General features: G+C 37.1%; 1 protein-coding gene and 1 long non-coding RNA gene across 2 annotated transcripts in view; one reads left to right on the top strand and one right to left on the bottom strand.

Annotated features, from left to right (window-relative positions):
* Nucleotides 1-19,929, top strand: part of NKAIN2 (sodium/potassium transporting ATPase interacting 2) — a 531,496-nt gene that overhangs the window by 147,761 nt on the left and 363,806 nt on the right. The gene's annotated exons all lie outside the window — the stretch shown is intronic.
* LOC138989203 (uncharacterized) overlaps nucleotides 1-19,929 on the bottom strand; it is a 208,143-nt gene that overhangs the window by 4,410 nt on the left and 183,804 nt on the right. The window contains exon 2 of the long non-coding RNA XR_011465456.1: nucleotides 4,968-5,065. This is a non-coding gene — a long non-coding RNA (uncharacterized lncRNA). The remainder of the gene's footprint in view (nucleotides 1-4,967; nucleotides 5,066-19,929) is intronic.

The raw sequence follows: 19,929 nt of genomic DNA, 5'->3' as shown, positions 1-19,929 counted from the left end.
GAAACAAAAGAGTAGCATCTGCATAAAGCTGCTACTTTATAACATTTGTCTGAGAAAGGCCTCTAGAACTTAGATGAAATTTACAATAGAGAAGTAGGGGCAAAAGTCATGGTGCCTGGGGATTATGGAAGTCAATAACAGTAAGTGATTTTAAAAAAAGATTCACATCAGTAACAGTATAAGACAATAAACTATTCAATAAAGGGAAACCCTTTGGATTTGATTGTAATAGCTAACTGTTACGTTTATAGCTTACATACTTTAATATTTTAATACTAAAGTACAGTAGGTATTATCTCTAATATTAAAGTGCAGTGGCTATTACCTCTAAAAGAATAGAGATCCAAAAGAATTAGAGGCATTAGAAAATTTCTGAGGACCTGGTAGGTAATTTTAATTGATAAATAATATGTATATTCATATGTCTTGGTATTATATTTTTGTCTAGATTCTAGATTTTTTAACTAGTTTTCTGTATATATGTCTTTTGATCCTTACAACAGGTTGTCTTTACAACCTGTGTGGTATTTTAATGTAAAATAGCCTTATTTCATAGATGCCAGAGTCTAATAATTTAAGAAATATTTTTAAACATACACGGGTATGTCAAATATAACATGAAACTTCCAACTGGAATAAAAATGAACATACTGAAGATGTTTGCCTTTGGTCAATTCATGAACTTTGGTCCCTCTGGTTTCTTGGTAATAGTGTATCATGGTGGTCAACAGACACACCTGCACACCAGGTAGAGGGAATCAGATAAGTCACTGGCTTCTGTAAGCCCATTTCTTGTTCAATAAAATGGAGTTTATTATGGTACCTATTCATAAGGTTATTATAGTGATTAAATTAGAAAATAAATGTAAAGAATTTAGTATTATGCCTCACATACAGTAAGCACATGCCTAAAATAACAGCCATTATTATTGAGACTGAGGGAGAGTTGAATCACACCTTCTATTTTTACAATCTGGCTTTGTTTAAACATAATGAGCTAAATCAGAAACACATATAAGCATATTTAGCAGTAATGCTTGGCACATATGAAGGCTTCAGATGAATTAAATAAGTCCGTGAAGATGACAACTTTAACCTACAGAGATGTCAGAGTTATTGCTGCATTATAGAATTGATAAGAAGAAGAAATACACTTTAAGCATTATCTCATTTGAGAAATACTCCTGTGGATTCTGAGTAGTATCAATCGAAATAGATTTTGCCTTGAACATCCAAACTGTATAGACGTGCTATCATGTAATTGACTGATAATGATCAGAAAGTATGTCCTCTGGGCTTAACCTACCCATGTTACATGAACTAATTTCTATAGTTAATAGCTAATTGTCAGTTGAAACTATCTCTTCCCTGTACTTTTTGAAAATCCCTTGATCATTACATATAGGGACTATTATTTCATACTTCTGAATCTCTACCTATATTATCTCCTATGCTAAATATGTCTTCTTTCTTCCCCCTGATAAACTCTTAACATCACCAGTCCTGTAAATTCTCCTGGAGAGAACCTTTCACCGTCTCTTTCCTTCCCTAGTAGCTCATTACCAACGTCTGGTTGACAGAGCCCCTTGCTTCTGTGGGAACCAATGTGAGAGCCTCCTCTGAGACCAGGCTGAAACTTTTCTTCAGATGAGACCACATCCATATCTAGCTATCTCCCTCTTATTCTGCTTTCTCCATTCCCCTTTCCCTGAGAACACTCTCTAGAGCTCATTTTCTCAAGAATCTCTGGCACAGGCTTTGCTTCTAGAAATTTTAACCAAAGCAACTTTTCTGATTTCTCTAGACCAGTCCTTAGACAGCAAACTCCATTAAGGGCATGCCTAGTCCAATACCTCTGTCATAAAGCAGAATGCATGTATTGCATTAATTTAGCTGTCTTTCTTCCCTACCAAACTGAATTCCTTAAGAGAATGAACACTGTCATACAGTGTTTGGATTCTTAATGCTTTGCGTAGTGCCCGGCATAGTCAGTTGCTAAATAAATATGATTCCTCTGTGTTAGCACTGAGATTGGATCTTTTTAAAATATACTCATTCAAATGCACAAGAATATTCACAAACACCTTTAAATATAAGCAGCAATATTTCAAGTACAATAAGATTCTGGTTTTTTTAATCTTATACTGCTTTTAAAATTCAAAATATTTAGCTTTTATTAAACCTGTGACCTTTTAATAGGGATTCTCATGAACTAGATACAATACTCAATGGGAGAATACCACACATAAATTTGAAACTATAATGTATAAATTTATATATTATTTTATTATATATTTACATCTTTTATATATATACCTAAAATAATGACAATATCTTAGTGAATGGTGAACTTCACTTAGGTTGAAATATAATTAAGAGTTCAGAATATATTTAATTTTGAACTGAAATTCCAAACAACATAAATAATGTGAGTTCATAAGTCATTTGATTGTCATCAAAAAGCATTTTGTTTATTTTAAGTTGGTATATGTTTATTTTTATGAGTGTTGCTTTGTTTGAGGAAAAACCTGATTCTGTAATATATTTTAAGCTTTATTTGGAAAAAATAAAAACAGGTATTAGCATTAGTAAAATAGGAAAGTAGAGAACTAATTTTATGGATACTTTTCTAAAGCCATTTTGTTCTTACTAATATTATGGAAAATACTGTACTTAGGAGTTTAAATATTTCTATATAATTGCAATGGAATTAATATTCTATATTCACTGGTTAATTCTGTGGTTTATAATGATGTATAATAAATGCCTATTAACTATAATTGACTAGAAAGGACTAGGCAACCAGCATGCCTAATGACTAATTTGGGGTGTTCTGAGCAAGTGCTTATATATTTTCAGTAATGCTGTATTCAGATGACAACAACATTTTGGAAAGGAAATGAAGTACATTGATTATCACAAGCAATATCTCAGGGTAGAGTATATTTTCTCCTTCGTTTCCATCTTAATACAGCTTTATTGTCCTTAGTTTTGAAAAGCATTCTTATATTAAAAATATCTTATATAATTGAATAGGCAATTTTGCATTTATACTGTTTTTTTTCTAACCACAATGAAGTACTAAAATTGTTTTGTTTTTTCTTGGCCATCCTCTGCCTTTAAGTGGAGCCTCTCAAAGGCTAATGAGTATGAATCACCTAGGATCTTCTTAAAATGCAACCTCTTACATGTGGGTGGTGGCCTGAGAGTCTGCATTACTAAGTAACCCTAGAGTGATGCCAAGGCTGTGGGTCTGCAGGCCACATTTGAAGGAGCAAGTTCTGGGGTGCTTATCCTTTGGAGTCCCAGACTTAAGTCATGAATTCTTTTCATGAAATGATGGATGACCCCAAGAGATGCTGCCTCGACCAGGCTACCATGACCTTCTCTCCCTGACTTAGACCTCCAGCAGAGGCTTAGCGTCAGCATTTCAGGATTCATCTCTGATTCCGGTGACTTCCCTCCAGGGATGGTGGCAAACCATAGACCACTTCAGCACTGATATGGTAACACACTGGCTTGCAGCAGCGGCTTTATCAAACTTTACTGAACTTTTTGTGGCTACCCAGAAAGTGGAATTGGCACACAATGTATAGAAACTTTGCATGACAAGAAGGCAAGATGGTGGCAGCTTGACAGGTTTCTTTGCGTGAAAACAAATTAAGATGCCTTGACAGCTCTGAAAAAGCTGTTCTTCTTGGCATTTTTACTTCTTCTGATGTTCTCCAAGCGTGTTATCTCAATTTCTTGTAAAGCTATACTTACAGCCCAGGAATTTCTTTAGTAGCCAAGCCACACTTCAGAATTGTGTCAGTTGTGAATAACCCTTAGGATTTTTATTCCCTTGTCATATGTGCTTGTATAGTATTCCAGCCATCACCCCCTTTCATGTCAATAAAACTTTTACTTTCTCAGGGCTTTCACAACTCTGATCTTATATCTTATCTTCCTAGTGAATAAGATAGTACAGACAACCTTTTTTATATTCATGGACACAATAAACATTAATTATTAAGTTCCCACTACAGGTATGATAGGTACCCAGGAAGATATCACGATTATTGTTTTGGCACTGCCCTCAGAGATCCTATAAGGTAGCAGAGAGGGAAAAACGTGTGTGAATTGAAAGGTGGAAAAGGAGAAGTGCTTCCGTGAGTTACAGATCACACACGGGGAGAAGCTGGCAAAGCCTGTGATGATTCCCAGCCCAGTACAGGATATGGCAGGGACAGAAGGCATTATAACACAGTCGCTTCATAGCTGGACTTTGAAAATGAGTAGAATTTAGAGGTGGGGGAGGGGCAGGAGTTAGGGCAACACACCATGGAGCTGGGAAGCAAGGAATGCTGCTTGGGGAATAGGTCGTGTACTGTGTTTTCTTTTTTTTTTTTTTTTTTGGTGGTTATGGCTATTGTGTTTGAAGTGTGAAGAAAGTAGATTGACACTAGACTATGAATGGGTTATACTGGAAAGATGAGGGTTTAGACTTGCACTCACACTCCTCAAAGTCTTCTTTTCCAGCTGAATGCAGTGAGGTACAAGGAGATGAGAGGACTGGCATGGGGTAAGAAAGCTTGCAGATGGCAGTAGTGTATTTTTTCCAGTGGGAGTATAATTGCTTTACAATCTTGTGTTAGTTTCCGCTGTACAACGAAGTGAATGCGCTATACGTATAACGTGTGACCTCCCTCTTGGACCTCCCTCCCACCCCCACCCAAGTCATCAGAGAGCACCAAGCTGAGCCCCCTAAATACTGTATATTAACATATGTATGTGGAATCTAGAAAAGTGTTACAGATAAACCTCGTTCCAGGGCAGGAACAGAGACGAGAATGGACCTGTGCACCAGAGACGGAAGGGGAGTGGGGGTGAGTTGAGAGATTAGCTCTGACAGTACTAGACTTCCAACCTAGCGTGCAGGCTCCCAGTCCTGCCCTCAAGGACGGTGACATGGCATTGCCCCTCACCTGCAGCCCAAAGGCCCAGCCACTCCTGGGGCTCAGGGAGAAGGCGAGAAAGTCTTCACGCCCCAGGGACGAAAGGGTAAAAGGCAACAGGTTTTTATCTGAAAAAAAAGAGAAAGATATAGGGTATCACCTAACACTCGTTTGATTTTGTTTTAGGAGTTTTTCATTTTGAAATATCTGCATTTTGTGCAACTCTTTTTGATGTATTTCTATTTGTGTAAAACTGCAAACTTTTTCCTCTACTCTTGCTTCAGGTGTATCCCTTTTTACAAGATATATGACTTGCCACCAAAAAACACAAATGAGTAAATTGCATTTGGCTAGCCATCATATTTAATTTTTTTTTCTTAAACTGTGTTATTGCCTCCTAGGCACTTTCTGCAGCACATTTGTTCAAAATAGATAATACATCATCATGCCTTTTCACAGCAGAGAAGGGGATTTTAATGAAAATGCCACTTTTAATAAGAAACCTCAGTAAAACGTGGTCTTGGTAGTTCAGGCTAAGATATTAATGTCTGGCACTTTTTTCCCCAGAATTCAGTAACAAAAGAGTGAGGAGTTTGATTTGAAAAAATGCAAAAGATGTTGGGAAAATAATTGTCCTGAGATAGGATAGTGTATGCAAAGTAAAATTTTCAGTATTTACTGCATGGTATATACTATTTCCTCAAGGTGTTTGCTTTTTCTTATTGCTACCAAGCCTCAAAGTTAAAAATAAGATAAGTAGGTCAAACTAATTAAGTCAGGCAAATCTGAATGAATAAAGTCTTAGGAAATTTTAATGAAAACAATCAAACTTTATGGTTTTAGATTTGTTTCTAGAAAAAGAAAAATAAACAACAATTTAAAAACCCTCACTGTTCTGTTCTAAAGAGGTTTCTCCCCACAGTAAAGGAAACCTGAGTATCTCAATTTTTAAATATAAGAAATCCTCCAAATGTATATTTCCACATTTTTTCCCCCTGAAACCCAACCTAGTGGCCATATAAACTGTTCAGGCTATATATAAATAGTCTCCTGAATAGGATGGGTAGTACCTTCCCATTTTCAGAAAGCCTAAATGAGGAGGAAAGGCAAGAGACCTTGAAGTAAAGTCATTTATTCATTCATGCGATGTTGAGTGTGTCAGGTGACAATACTCTGCATCAGGTCATGGAAAGCAGAGACACGGTGTAGAAAGATCGACAGGGCCCACGCATGACGGGTCTGGAAGTCAAGCAAACAGACTGGGTTGTATTCTCAGCCTAGAGCCTTCAGAGTATAGACATGTCCTTATTCGCGAAGAAAAGGACCTGGCAGGAAAGGATGGGAGTTGTAAGCGCAAATATGCTGTAAAACCTGGCAAAACCAAGGTAGAGAGCTCAGGGAGCGCTTAGCATGCTGTTGGTCTGCACAGAGATTGTGAGTTTCACAAGGAACCAGCTCTGTCTGTTTTATGTACCAGTTGCCTTATTCCCAGTTAAGCATGTGAAGATCTGGCTGGTTGGCACTTCTTATGTACTGACTGCCCCAACTCTCAACTTGATAATTGGTAATAGTCATCCTGAAGCTTTTAAACATTTTTCTACAAAAACATTTTGAATTCCTTGTTAAATATATTTTGTACTCCACTTAATAGAATTGATAGCTATTACCGATTTTAAATGAGTTGTAGGAAATTACTACTGAATTATACCAACTAAAACAAACAAACAAGAAAAAAACAGGCAAAAGAAGAAAGGAAGTAGGAAGTCTAATACTACTTTTTATCAAAGTTGCACATCACAAATTCTCAAAAACATGTCTCTCCCAGGAGGGCAAGAATAGGGTTGTTTTGAATGATGGAACTTTTACAGCATCTCAACATACTGACCCAGAAGAGGGAATAAATATATTGGTTGGATTATGATAGAAGTCTCAAAAGTGCATGAAACCAGATTTATACATTGTGAAACCCATAGATCACAGTTATATTAGTGCTGTGATAGTGAAAACATAAATTTTTCATCAAGATAAAAATCAAAGAAAATCTGAATGTCTTCTTGGGGAAAGATTATTCTCCTGTGTCTGAGATCATCTTATCCATTCTTACTGTCTTTTTCACTCTATGTCAGTGACAGTCACTGTCAGAGAGCTTGGTATTTCAAATGTGGTAGGTTGTACTTATGACATTTTTGGTAATTAATGTATATTTTAAAATAATTTCTTTATCATTAAAGTACTGACAAGGCAGACTGTTATTAAAAGGGCATTGGATAAACTACAAGGATAACAAGACACACCTATCGCATCTGCTAGCTCACCATGTCATTAATTTATTCACAAAGAAATTGAATTAGATGATTATCACAAGTCCTTTTAAATGTAATATTTTTATAATCCTAGTTATCAATAGATGCTCTATTTCTAAATGCTTTTAGAACTTTTGGCTTTCTATTTTTACAGGTGTGTGTGTGTGTGTGTGTATGTATGTATGTGTATATATATATATATATATCCCTAATACTTATAAACCGGAGAAGGCAATGGCACCCTACTCCAGTACTCTTGCCTGGAAAATCCCATGGACGGAGGAGCCTGGTAGACTGCAGTCCATGGGGTCGCTAGGAGTCGGACATGACTGTATAACTTTCAAGTAGACAACCTGAGCGACTTCACTTTGACTTTTCACTTTCATGCATTGGAGAAGGAAATGGCAAGCCACTCCAGTGTTCTTGCCTGGAGAATCCCAGGGATGGGGGAGCCTAGTGGGCTGCCGTCTCTGGGGTCGCACAGAGTTGGACACGACTGAAGCGACTTAGCAGCAGCAGCAGCAGCAATACTTATAAACAGGTCTTATTGAAAATTGTGGATCTTGTAGCCCATGGAAAGAGAAAAAATATTACAAGTTTAGAGAGCTCCATATCCTAGTCTTTCTGGGCTTAAGAAAATTCAAAAAAGAATATGACAAATTATTGAATTAGCAAGACATTAAAATTATCTTTTCCTTTTTATTATCCCAGCTACCTGATTCCTCTTATTTTTCTGGATGAAATGAAGACCATATCATCTTTCATCTAAGACAAACAGATCAACCTATTATACCAAATAGTTTTTTTCTGTCGGTGAAAGGTAGACAACTTAGCTAAAGCCAGAAGAAAACCTCTGTGCCCCTTTACAAGGCTTTGAGATCCCAGAGGATCAAGAGGGTTAAAAAAATGGAAGAACCCTTGGTCTTGGTTAGATTTAAGAGTCTTTGTGATCATATCCAAAGCTCTGTAAAGGATTTATGTAGCATTATATATATGGAAGAAAGAAAGACTTTCTAAGCTAAGAATTCCCAATACTGCAGTTTATTTAAAAATATACTTTGCTTTCAAGTTTGCATGCATGCATGCTAAGTCACTTGAGTCCTATCCAACTCTTTGTGACTCCATAGACTGTAGCCCACCAGGCTCCTCTGTCCATGAAATTCTCCAGGTAGGAATACTGGAGTGGGTTGCCATTTCCCACTTTCAAATTTGGGTGGGGCGTTAATGATTCTCTGTGTTCTACTTACTTGGACAGAAAGAGTATGCAAATAGAAATCATCACCTGAGTGTCTTCACGAATATATCTAGATGAGCTTTTTCCAAGCTATCTTCCTAAGAGTATTCCAAGAGATACAAAGAGTACTAAATGAGATGATGAAAGGCATCAACTTAACACAGTATCAGAAATACAGTCCATGTGCAATAAATGTTATTCATCTTTATTGCCATTGATATACTGTGCTTTTGAAAAGGCAAGGGATACAGATGGCTAACAAACACATGAAAAGATGCTCAACATCACTCATTATCAGAGAAATGCAAATCAAAACCACTATGAGATACCATTTCACACCAGTCAGAATGGCTGCGATCCAAAAGTCTACAAATAATAAATGCTGGAGAGGATGTGGAGAAAAGGGAACCCTCTTACACTGTTGGTGGGAATGCAAACTAGTACAGCCACTATGGAGAACAGTGTGGAGATTCCTTAAAAAACTGGAAATAGAACTGCCTTATGATCCAGCAATCCCACTGCTGGGCATCCACACTGAGGAAACCAGAAGGGAAAGAGACACGTGTACCCCAATGTTCATTGCAGCACTGTTTATAATAGCCAGGACATGGAAGCAACCTAGATGTCCATCAGCAGATGAATGGATAAGAAAGCTGTGGTACATATACACAATGGAGTATTACTCAGACATTAAAAAGAATACGTTTGAATCAGTTCCAATGAGGTGGATGAAACTGGAGCCTATTATACAGAGTGAAGTAAGCCAGAAGGAAAAACACCAATACAGTATACTAACGCATATATATGGAATTTAGAAAGATGGTAACGATAACCCTGTATACGAGACAGCAAAAGAGACACTGATGTATAGAACAGGCTTATGGACTCTGTGGGAGAGGGAGAGGGTGGGAAGATTTGGGAGAATGGCATTGAAACATGTGAAAAAAAAAAAAAAAAAAAAATCTGAAAGATAAATAACCTACTTACATTTAATTACACACACACACACACACACACACACACACACAAAGCAGAGATTAGTCCTCAGGTTTATTGCTGAAATTTGATACATAAATAAACATCCTTGCTTTTAAAAAAAAAAAGAAAAAAAAGAAAAGGCAAGGGAGCTTTGTGGCAAAATCACATACAATTTAATTCATCTCCCACTTTATTATTAGCATGTGAAAGTTTCTGAATAATTTGTTTAAATATTTAACTAATTTTTTAATAGAGTTGTTTTCATGGAATGAAATATCAGTTGGGAAAGATCAATCTAGCAGTAGCCCTTGAATGAGAACATTTCCATTACCTGTGTGTGTACTGACTTCCCACTTCATGTCTGGGCTGCAGTAAATACAAAGAAATTAGAGATAGGACTAATGTTCACAAAATCAAGCTAGCCTATAATCATATGCTGGAGTGTTTAATACTGAATGCAGTCACTGGCGTGAGGTGAGCATGGATTTTAGACTAACAGTCTGATTTTCATGACATGAAAATGGGGGTCTTAGAGGAGAGGTTGAATTTAAGTGTGCCTCAAAGACTAAGAATTCCACCATGTGCAAAGATACAGACATAGGAAAGATCCCAAAAAACTGAGGAAAACTTCAGTGATTAGCAGCATTGCTTTCTACAACACAGAGCAGAAAGGTGAGGTGATGTAAGCAATGCTTTATCCAGATACCTTTGGAAAGAGACTGGCTAGTCGAGTTGAAACTGGAAGACACAGGAGAAAGGGAAGGTCTTCAAGTTGTCATCACAGAAATCCTAGCCCCTGGGGAACTGAAGCAGCTGAGTGGAGTGGAGTGTTTCTGGATCCATGTGTTGTAGTCACATTCATCTTACCAGTTCCTGTGTGAACCTGGGCATGTTTGTGAACCTTCAGTGACAGATTTCATCCATTGGATGAGAACAGGAATGTTGTCTATGCTGTAAAGTTATTGCAAGGTATAAATGAAGTGCATGAAACTGTTAGAAGAGTGCCTGCTGCATAATTAATGTGCAGTAAATAAGTTAGCTCTGGTTAACTGTGATGGCAGGGAAAGAAAGAAACAACATTTCAAGATGGTAATTAAATAGAGTGTATAACCAGTCCCATTACTTCATGGCAAACAGAAGGGGAAAAAAATGGAAGCGGTGACAGATTTTATTTTTCTGGGTCCCAAAATCACTGGGGATGGTAACTGCAGCCACAAAATTAAAAGACACTTGCTCCTTGGAAGGAAAGCGATGACAAATCTAGATGGCATATCAAAAAGCAGACATGTCACTTTGCTGACAAAGATCCATATAGTCAAAGCTATGGTTTTTCCAGTAGTCATATACAGATGTGAGAGTTGGACCATAACGAAGGTTGAGTGCTGAAGAATTGCTGCTTTCAAATTGTGGTGCTAGAGAAAACCCTTGAGAGTACCTTGGACAGCAACAAACCAGTCAATCCTAAAGGAAATCAGTCCTGAATATTCATTGGAAGTACTGACGTTTAAGCTCCAATACTGTGGCCACGTGACGTAAAGAGCCGATTCATTGGAAAAAGACCCTGATGCTGGGATAGACTGAAGGACAGGCAAAGGGAGAAGGGGGCAGCAGAGGATGAGATGGTTGGATAGCATCACCGACTCAATGGACATGAATTTGAGCCAACTTTGGGAGATGGTGAAAGACAGAGGAGCCTAGCATGCTGCAGTCCATGGGGTCACAAAGTATGACACCACTTAGCAACTGAACAACAATAAACCTATTGTAGGATGCGAGAGAGTCCAGTCTATCTTCCATCAGTCTCTTACTCCCTCTGATATTGCTACCTCCTCTTCGCACTCCACACAATCAGTTTCTCCACTGCACCCTGATTTACTTTTCTAAAATGCAAACTGGATGCCTACACTCTCCATTTCAGTGGCTCTTTACCGCCCCCAGGATGAAATTCAACACCCTTGATACATATTTCAGGGCCCTGTTTGTCCTGACCCACCTATCTAGTTTTGTCTCCCACCACTCCCTTCCCCACAATCCACATGCCTGTAAGTGCCATGAACTCCTCATGGCAGATGTTATACTTAGGGGAATGCCCACATGTAGGAATATTCTCCTTCCCTTCTTTGTCTGGTTGTACAGATTATCATAGGGCTATAATATATCTTTAAAGATGTGGAGACCTTTGTAATTGTATGTAAAGATACCAAAGAGTGACTTGAAAGAAGGTGATGCAGAGCAGCAAGCCAAAAGAAAGCTTTTTTTTTTTTTTTTTTTGAGACCTGGGTTGTCTTCATTACACTGTAGATTAAAGGTGTGATCATTCCATGCTCTTACAGAGTTAGATGTGCATTTTCCCTTATGCTACACTCTTTTTAAATAATAAGTGATATGCATTAAAAGAATAAATGGATATATGGAAAAAAGTCTCCCTGCCAAGCCATTGAGTGTCCTGCAGCCACTCACTATCGGTTTATTGTCAATTCTTCCAGAAAAACTTTGTGCCTTCTGAGAGAACTATATGTATACAAAATTCCCCACTAAACAGAAATGTATGGCTTGTTATGGTATCAAATTTGTCAGTGGTTTTTTGAATTACATTTAGGATTATACTTACTCTAAGACTGCAGAAAAAAATTCGCATTTCAGCTATTACATATATGGATTATTTTTATATTTAAAGTCCAATACTTTGGTATATAAGATAGGAGATGTTGGTCTAATCTAACTTTTCAGAAGGTTTTTCTATTTCTTCAATAAATTCATTATTTTGCTACAGATTTGCAATGTTTTCTGAATTTTAACTGTGGGCTTAAATGGGTTTGTATTTCTTATTACATTGACCAGTTTTTCTAGTCATGGCCATTGTCATTCTTGCTATGACTTATGCATTATAAAATATTTTAATATCTGCAAAGGACAGTCATTTCTTTTTTTTAATTTTATTTTATTTTTAAACTTTACAATATTGTATTAGTTTTGCCAAATATCGAAATGAATCCGCCACAGGTATACATGTGTTCCCCATCCTGAACCCTCCTCCCTCCTCCCTCCCCATACCATCCCTCTGGGTAGTCCCAGTGCACCAGCCCCAAGCATCCAGTATCATGCATCAAACCTGGACTGGCGACTCGTTTCATACATGATATTATACATGCTTCAATGCCATTCTCCCAAATCTCCCCACCCTCTCCCTCTCCCACAGAGTCCATAAGACTGTTTTATATATCAGTTTCTCTTTTGCTGTCTCGTACACAGGGTTATTGTTACCATCTTTCTAAATTCCATATATATGCGTTAGTATACTGTATTGGAGTTTTTCTTTCTGGCTTACTTCACTCTGTATAATAGGCTCCAGTTTCATCCACCTCATTAGAACTGATTCAAATGTATTCTTTTTAATGGCTGAGTAATACTCCATTGTGTATATGTACCACAGCTTTCTTATCCATTCATCTGCTGATGGACATCTAGGTTGCTTCCAGGTCCTGGCTATTATAAACAGTGCTGTGATGAACACTGGGGTACACTTATCTCTTTCAATTCTGTTTTCTTCAGTGTGTATGCCCAGCAGTGGGATTGCTGGATCATAAGGCAGTTCTATTTCCAGTTTTTTAAGGAATCTCCACACTGTTCTCCAGAGTGGCTGTACTAGTTTGCATTCCCACCAACAGTGTAAGAGGGTTCCCTTTTCTCCACATCCTCTCCAGCATTTATTGCTTGTAGACTTTTGGATCGCAGCCATTCTGACTGGCGTGAAATGGTACCTCATACTGGTGTTGCTTTGCATTTCTCTGATAATGAGTGATGTTGAGCATCTTTTCATGTGTTTGTTAGCCATCTGTATGTCTTCTTTGGAGAAATGTCTATTTAGTTCTTTGGCCCATTTTTTGATTGGGTCATTTATTTTTCTGGAGTTGAGCTGTAGAAGTTGCTTGTATATTTTTGAGATTAGTTGTTTGTCAGTTGCTTCATTTGCTATTATTTTCTCCCATTCTGAAGGCTGCCTTTTCACCTTGCTAATAGTTTCCTTTGTTGTGCAGAAGCTTTTAAGTTTAATTAGGTCCCATTTGTTTATTTTTGCTTTTATTTCCAATATTCTGGGAGGTGGGTCATAGAGGATCCTGCTGTGATGTATGTCAGAGAGTGTTTTGCCTATGTTCTCCTCTAGGAGTTTTATAGTTTCTGGTCTTATGTTTAGATCTTTAATCCATTTTGAGTTTATTTTTGTGTATGGTGTTAGAAGGTGTTCTAGTTTCATTCTTTTACAAATGGTTGACCAGATTTCCCAGCACCACTTGTTAAAGAGATTGTCTTTAATCCATTGTATATTCTTGCCTCCTTTGTCAAAGATAAGGTGTCCATATGTGCGTGGATTTATCTCTGGGCTTTCTATTTTGTTCCATTGGGCTATATTTCTGTCTTTGTGCCAGTACCATACTGTCTTGATGACTGTGGCTTTGTAGTAGAGCCTGAAGTCAGGTAGGTTGATTCCTCCAGTTCCATTCTTCTTTCTCAAGATTGCTTTGGCTATTCGAGGTTTTTTGTATTTCCATACAAATTGTGAAATTATTTGTTCTAGCTCTGTGAAGAATACCGTTGGTAGCTTGATAGGGATTGCATTGAATCTATAAATTGCTTTGGGTAGTATACTCATTTTCATTATATTGATTCTTCCAATCCATGAACATGGTATATTTCTCCATCTATTAGTGTCCTCTTTGATTTCTTTCACCAGTGTTTTATAGTTTTCTACATATAGGTATTTAGTTTCTTTAGGTAGATATATTCCTAAGTATTTTATTCTTTCCATTGCAATGGTGAATGGAATTATTTCCTTAATTTCTCTTTCTGTTTTCTCATTATTAGTGTATAGGAATGCAAGGGATTTCTGTGTGTTGATTTTATATCCTGCAACTTTACTATAATCATTGATCATTTCTAGTAATTTTCTGGTGGAGTCTTTAGGGTTTTCTTTGTAGAGGATCATGTCATCTGCAAATAGAGTTTTACTTCTTCTTTTCCAATTTGGATTCCTTTTATTTCTTTTTCTGCTCTGATTGCTGTGGCCAAAACTTCCAGAACTATGTTGAATAGTAATGGTGAAAGTGGGCACCCTTGTCTTGTTCCTGACTTTAGAGGAAATGCTTTCAGTTTTCACCATAGAGGATAATGTTTGCTGTGGGTTTGTCATATATAGCTTTTATTATGTTGAGATATGTTCCTTCTATTCCTGCTTTCTGGAGGGTTTTTATCATAAATGGATGTTGAATTTTGTCAAAGGCTTTCTCTGCATCTATTGAGATAATCATATGGTTTTTATTTTTTAATTTGTTAATGTGGTATATTACATTGATTGATTTCCAAATATTGAAGAATCCTTGCATCCCTGGGATAAAGCCCACTTGGTCATGGTGTATGATCTTTTTAATGTGTTGTTGGATTCTGATTGCTAGAATTTTGTTAAGGATTTTTGCATCTATGTTCATTAGTGATATTGGCTTGTAGTTTTCTTTTTTTGTGGGATCTTTGTCAGGTTTTGGTATTAGGGTGATGGTGGCCTCATAGAATGAGTTTGGAAGTTTACCTTCCTCGGCAATTTTCTGGAAGAGTTTGAGCAGGATAGGTGTTAATTCTTCTCTAAATTTTTGGTAGAATTCAGCTGTGAAGCCGTCTGGACCTGGGCTTTTGTTTGCTGGAAGATTTTTGATTACAGTTTCAATTTCCGTGCTTGTGATGGGTCTGTTAAGATTTTCTATTTCTTCCTGGTCCAGTTTTGGAAAGTTGTACTTTTCTAAGAATTTGTCCATTTCTTCCACATTGTCCATTTTATTGGCATATAATTGTTGATAGTAGTCTCTTATGATCCTTTGTATTTCTGTGTTGTCTGTTGTGATCTCTCCATTTTCATTTCTAATTTTATTGATTTGATTTTTCTCCCTTTGTTTCTTGATGAATCTGGCTAATGGTTTGTCAATTTTATTTATCCTTTCAAAGAAGCAGCTTTTGGCTTTGTTGATTTTTGCTATGGTCTCTTTTGTTTCTTTTGCATTTATTTCTGCTCTAATTTTTAAGATTTCTTTCCTTCTACTAACCCTGGGGTTCTTCATTTCTTCCTTTTCTAGTTGCTTTAGGTGTAGAGTTAGGTTATTTATTTGACTTTTTTCTTGTTTACTGAGGTATACCTGTATTGCTATGAACTTTCCCCTTAGGACTGCTTTTACCGTGTCCCACAGGTTTTGGGACCAACAAATCACAGATGAAATCAAAAAAGAAATCAAAATTTGCATAGAAACGAATGAAAATGAAAACACAACAACCCAAAACCTGTGGGACACTGTAAAAGCAGTCCTAAGGGGAAAGTTCATAGCAGGACAGTCATTTCTTATTACAAGACTTTTTTTCAGAAGTTTCCTGGCAAGTCTTGCTTCTTATTTTTCTAAATGAATTTTAGTATTATCTTGTTTGGATCAGAAAAAAAAAGTCATGTGGTGTTATGAAAATGGAATTAAATCTAAGGATTAATTTTTATATAGTTAACACCTTTATAATGTTGTGTCTTCTCCAAGAAAATAGTATATATTCCTATTTTTTTCATTGTTCATATTGTGCATTTAAAGATTTCTACATGTGAATGTTGTACATTCCTATATAGTTTGTCTTGTTACTGATTTTAATGAAGCATTTAAACAATAACTTTTAACTAGTGCTTGTGCATAAAATTGAGCTCTCTAGCCTAACCAAAATGCAAACAGTCAAGCCAAGTCTAAAGGGGAAATTAAAGGGATTTAATCAGAGACTGCCACTCTCAGAAAGTACCTGGGAAAAAGATCCTCCAGATATATTTATACAAGCCCTCAGGGTATGATTTCTGTTTGTTGTATTGCTCAGTTCATAAGTTGTGTCTGACTCTTTGCTATCCCATGGACTGCAGCACACCAAGCTTCCCTATCCTCTACCATCTCCCAGAGTTCTCTCAAACTCATGTCCATTGAGTTGGTGATGCCATCCAACCATCACATTCTCTGTCACCCCCTTCTCCTCCTGCCTTCAATCATTCCCAGCATCAGGGTCTTTTCCAATGAGTTGGCTCTTCACATCAGTTGGCCAAAGTATTGAAGCTTCAGCTTCAGCATCAGTCCTTCCAATTAATATTCAGGACTGATTTCCTTTAGGATTGACTGCTTTGATCTTCTTGAGGTCCAAGGGACTCTCAAGAGTCTTCTCCAATACCACAGTTCAAAAGCATCAATTCTTTGGGGCTCAGCTTTTTTAACAGTCCAACTGTCATATCCATATATGACTACTGGAAACACCATAGTTTTGACTATATGACCTCTCTGTTTGGCACACTCTTATTTTCATATTGTAAATAAGAGTGATTAGGCTAATTGTGCTGAGGTGAAAATAGCCCCAAAGCAGCCCCAAATATTTTCTACTTACACAATATTGAGTCATATAAGAATATCCACAAAATAAGAACTAGGTGAGTGAAGCAGTCTGTATAAATTAAAAACGGTATCTGGTAAGGAAGGAGTACACTAATATTCAAGTGTTCTTCTGTACAATTTAATGCTAGTAAGGAGGCCCCCTTCACTTCTGTAAGAATTAGTAGATTTTCACTAAAAATGGGACCTTATGAATAGCTGAGAGAAGAAGAGAAGATAAAGGCAAAGGAGAAAGGGAAAGATATATCAAACTGAATGCAGAGTTCCAGAGAATAGCAGGAAAGGTAAGAAAGTATTCTTAGTGAACAATGCAAAGAAATAGAGGAAAACAATTGAATGGGAGGAACTAGAGATCTCTTCAAGAAAACTGGAAATACCAAGGGAATGTTTCATGCAAAAATGGGCACACTAAAGGACAGAAATTATAAGAACCTAAGAGAAGCAGAAGTGATTAAGAAGAGGTGGCAAGAATATAGAGAAGAACTACAGAAAAAAGATATTAATGACCCAGATACCCACAATGGTATAGTCACTCACCTATAGCCAGGCATCTTGGAATGTGAACTCAGGTGGGCCTTAGGAAGCATTACTATAAACAAAGCTATTGGAGATGATGGAATCCCAGTTGAGCTATTTCAAATCCTAAAAGATGATGCTGTTAAAGTGTTGCACTCAATCTGCCAGCAAATTTGGAAAACTCAGCAGTGGTCACAGGACTGGAAAATATCAGTTTTCATTCCAATTCCAAAGAAAATCAGTGCTAAAGAATGTTCAAGTACTGTATAGTTGTGCTCATTTCACATGCTGGTAAGGTTATGCTCAAAATCCTTCAAGCTAGGCTTCCAGTACATAAACTGAGAAATTCCAGATGTACAAGCTGGATTTAGAAAAGACTGAGGAACCAGAGATCAAATTTCCAACATATGCTGGATCATAGAAAAAGCAAGGGAATTTCAGAAAAACATCTATTTCTGCTTCATTGACTACTCTAAATAATTTGACTGTGTGGATCACAACAAACTGTGGAAAATTCTGAAAGAGATGGGAATACCAGACCACCTTACCTGTCTCCTAAGAAACCTGTGTGCAGGTCAAGAAGCAACAGTTAGAACTAGACATGGAATAACAGAATGGTTAAAAATTCCTTGAGAAAGGAGTACGTTGGGGCCACATATTGTCACCCTAGTTATTCCATTTCTATGTAAAGTACATCACACAAAATCTTGGGCTGAATGAAATCACAAGCTGGAATCAAGATTCCTGGGAGAAATATCAACAACCTCAGACATACAGATGATATTACCCTAACTGCATAAAGTAAAGAGAAACTAAAGAGCCTCTTGATGAGGGTTAAAAAGGAGAGTGAAAAAGCTGGCTTAAAATTCAACATTCAAAAAACTAAGGTCATGTCATCCAATCTGATCACTGCATGACAAATAGATGGGAGAAAATGGAAACGGTGACAGATTTTATTTTCTTGGGCTCCAAAATCACTGTAGATATTGACTGCAGCGATGAAATTAAAAGACGTTTGTGCCTTGGAAGAAAAGCAATGACAAACCTAGACAGAGTATTACTCAATATCACCAAAACTACCATTTAACAGAAAAAAGCGTAATCAGTTTTTAAAATCCAGATGCATATAGCATTATCTTGACATTTTTTTTGAAAAATACCAATGCCCAGGTATTGTTGTTGTTGTTTTCTTTTTCAAAAATTAATTATTTTAATTTACAATATTATATTGGTTTTGCCATACATTGACTTGAATCCACCATGAGTGTACGCATGTTCCCCATCCTGAACCCCCTTCCCACCTCCCTCCCCATCCCTTCCCTCTGGGTCATCCCAGTGCACCAGCCCCGTGTACTTTGTATCATGCATCAAACCTGGACTGGTGATTCGTTTCACATGTGATATTTTACATGTTTCAATGCTATTCTCCCAAATCATCCTCGCCCTCTCCCACAGAGTCCAAAAGACTGCTCAATACATCTGTGTCTCTTTGTTGTCTCGCATACAGGGTTATCGTTACCATCTTTCTAAATTCCATATATATGCGTTGCTGCTGCTGCTGCTAAGTCACTTCAGTCGTGTCCAACTCTGTGTGACCCCATAGACGGCAGCCCGCCAGGCTGCCCCGTCCCTGGGATTCTCCAGGCAAGAACACTGGAGTGGGTTGCTATTTCCTTCTCCAATGCATGAAAGTGAAAGGTGAAAGTGAAGTCGCTCAGTCGTGTCCTACTCTTAGCGACCCCATGGACTGCAGCCTTCCAGGCTCCTCCATCCATGGGATTTTCCAGGCAAGAGTACTGGAGTGGGGTGCCATTGCCTTCTCCGTTAGTATACTGTATTGGTGTTTTTCTTTCTGGCTTACTTCACTCTGTATAATCGGCTCCAGTTTCATCCACCTCATTACAACTGATTCAAATGTATTCTCTTTAATGGCTGAGTAATATTCCATTGTGTATATTTTCCACAGCTTTCTTATCCACTCATCATTGTTGTTTTCTCCAGAGCTCCAGATATGTTTCTAATGAGTAGCCATATTTAAAAACATCTGGACTGTATGATGATCTTTTACTTGACTATTTCATATTCTGGGCTCCCATTTAATTTAGTTTATGTTTCCCAGCTTATCCATCTTTTTCTTTTGATGTTCTTTCCCAAGCCTTTATCAAGCATAGTAGAAAAGTTTTTGCATACATATATGTAAATATTATATATAATATATATATATTTTTAGAAAATTTATGGATTTTTGCCTAACTAAAATAATTATTGCACTTGATTCCATTTGTTTGACTTAGTATTAGTAGAATGCTAGATTTCTAAATTTAAAAAATTAACAAGCAACAAAAGGCTTACTGTATAGCACAGGAACTCTAGTCAATATCTTATAATAACCTATAATGGAAAATAATTTCAAAAATAATATATGTATAACTGAATTACCTTGCTATGTACCTGAGACATTGTAAAGCAACTATACTTCATATACATATATATGAAGAAAAAAAAAGATTAAAATAATA

This window comes from Bos mutus, chromosome 9 (genome assembly GCF_027580195.1).
Source record: "Bos mutus isolate GX-2022 chromosome 9, NWIPB_WYAK_1.1, whole genome shotgun sequence".
In the NCBI taxonomy this organism is placed as follows: Eukaryota; Metazoa; Chordata; class Mammalia; order Artiodactyla; family Bovidae; genus Bos; species Bos mutus.
The sequence above is the reverse complement of the archived record's forward strand: the minus strand, read 5'-3'. Positions and strand labels throughout refer to the sequence as shown.